Source organism: Oenanthe melanoleuca, unplaced genomic scaffold (genome assembly GCF_029582105.1).
Source record: "Oenanthe melanoleuca isolate GR-GAL-2019-014 unplaced genomic scaffold, OMel1.0 S070, whole genome shotgun sequence".
Classification (NCBI taxonomy): domain Eukaryota; kingdom Metazoa; phylum Chordata; class Aves; order Passeriformes; family Muscicapidae; genus Oenanthe; species Oenanthe melanoleuca.
Window position 1 is genome coordinate 25,001 of NW_026612719.1, and position 2,500 is coordinate 27,500.

Consider the following 2,500-nt stretch of genomic DNA (forward strand, 5'->3'; position numbering starts at 1 on the left):
TGATGCTGCTCCCTCCTCGATGGTACCCTTTGCCGCTTTCTTCCAGCTTGCACAACAGGGGGTCCATAGCCAGATTAAATAAAAGGGGTGACATCGGGTCACCCTGTTTTACTCCAACCCGGAAATGGATTTTGTCTGTGCGTGTGTTTTTCTTCACGGTGATATATGTACTGGTGTCCTTGTACATATTGCTCACCAGGCCGATGATGTGGGGGTCCACTTCCCTTTGCTGCAAAGCTTGAATGATGTGCTGGTGGCTTATGGTGTCAAAAGCCTTGGCAATGTCCACGAATACAACACCCAGTGGTTTGTGTTCTTTTTTGGCGGACCACATTAAAGACTGCAGGAGTTTCAGGTTTTCAGAGCATCCCGCCGCTCTGATGAATCCTCTTTGCCTTGGGTTGAGGGGGCAGGCTTTGCTCAGCCTAGCTGTTATAATCCTGGAGAATAGTCTCAGCAAGATGGAACCGATTGTGATGGGTCTCCAGTTGTTAGTGTCCTTTAAACGCTCAGGTTCTGTCGACTTAGGAATCAAAACAGTCCTGCATCCCCTCACCGTGTCCGGGATTTTTCCAGATGTTAACCACAGATTGAAGATCTCCGCTGTCCGGGAGTACTCGGGATCCATCTTCTTGATGTCCCCAAGAGTAATCCCATCTGGACCGGGAGCTGAGCCCTTGCTCATTTCCTGCACATTTTTCTCGACTTCTTTGGCCGTAATTAAGTCTCTGAAAGCGCTATTGTCGGCTTTCCCGTTAATTTGGAATTCCCCAAGGCTAGTGAAGTTACCAGGTGTTTCCCATCTGTTCTTAAAAACCGAATAAATTTCACTGGGTGCGATATCGCAGGACAATGTCTCAATATCGTCTAAAATAATTTTAGCAAGTTTCCCCCTATCGAGATGGAATAATCGCTGGAAGCGAAGGTAATCACCCTTCCTAATTGCTCTGTCCTTCATCCACTTCTGAAAAGGTCTCTTTGGTTGTTTCTCCTGGGCCCCTTTGTTGTTCTTATCTCGGGTTGCTGTTCTTATCTGGCTTATCGCTTCCAGGCATCCGAAAGCAGTCCTGCGCTGTCTGGTTGATCGTTGCTTGCATTTCCTGACCCTCAATTAACTGCTTGAATGCCCGGGGGAAGGTGTTAATTGTCCCAGCTGATAGCCGTTCCCCGAGTGTCCGGTGGTAATGGGCCTGCAGTTGCCCCTCCTTTTGCTTCTTGATGGCTCCCCTCCGGCCCTTACCCTTATCAGGGCGGCGCCTTATCTCGTCCATTGTTTCCTCTCCGGCAGCTGGCTCCCCTGGCAGGCGGCTCCTGCCTGGGCCATTGTTCTCGGCTACAGCCTGGCCTTGATGACTCACCCCAGGTTCCTTTCTTAGACCCGCAGCTGCTCTCCTGGTGCGAGTACTCACAGCAGGTTCTTCTTCAAGGTCCTCAACTGGCTTCCTGGGCAGCAATCTCCTTTTGTCGCTTATCTGCTTATTTGTTTTGGTTGTAATGTGTTCCGCGATGAGTTTATTGATGTTTTTGTGGCCCTCGAACTGCGCCTCTAATCTTATCAGCATCTCTTCCTCCTCCTTTGTCCAGCATCTTTTGTGAGCTCCTCGGTTAGATGTTTCTTTCGGGTGGGAAGCAACGATCCTTTCTTGGTTCCTAACTGACGGGTGTGCATGTCTTTTATGTTGTCCCAGGCCGATTTTAGTTTGGAAATCTCTTCCGCATACCTCACAGATCCACTCCCCAGCTGGAGCCGCTTCAGTCTCTGCACCCCTGCATTTGGGAAAATGACAAACAATACTGTGATAGTTAGAACCTTCCTTTCCACATTTCACACACCGAAAACAAACCCTCCTTCTCCCGTGCGACCCCTTTAGATGTTCGATTAGGGCCAACACAGAGTTCACCCGGGTACCACAACAAGGACAAGGTGGATTTTTGTCCGGAACAGTCACCGTCACGGTCCCCTCAGGTGTCTGCCCCCCGGGCTTCCCAGGCGTTGGAGGTGATGTCTCCGGCGCTTCCTCGCTCTCCTTCTCCTCGCTGCACCTTTGCTCAAGCACAAACAGTTTAGCGTCTCGCGGGAGGCTAGCATGTAAACTATCTCCCGCACACGGTTGTGGTGTTAGTTGTTCATACACCTCGGGCAGCCCGCTCAATCCCTCCCGGTTAGCAGAAAAATGAACACCCTCCTGCAAGTCCGACCTATAGAACTCCAAGTTCGCCACCAAAGCCAATTCATTTTCTGCCGAATCGGGGGACAATTTGGATGGTAAATTTCGAGCGGCCAGGTTTACCCGGTCATTTTTGGACACCAGGTCGACCCCGTGCACAGGCAACAGGTCAACCCACTGGGTTTTAGATCCTGGAAATAGATTTAAATTCCAGGACAACAGGTCAACCCAGTCACTGGGGGAGGTCTGGGAGCCCACCGATACCCTGGACAGGCGTACCGGCGCTCTAAACCAGACCCCCTCCCCAAAATCAGATCCAGAATTCTCACCCA

At 50.8% G+C, this 2,500-nt stretch overlaps 1 pseudogene; it reads right to left on the reverse strand.

The window, feature by feature from the left end:
* Positions 1-2,500, reverse strand: part of LOC130266511 (28S ribosomal RNA) — an 8,860-nt pseudogene that overhangs the window by 3,096 nt on the left and 3,264 nt on the right.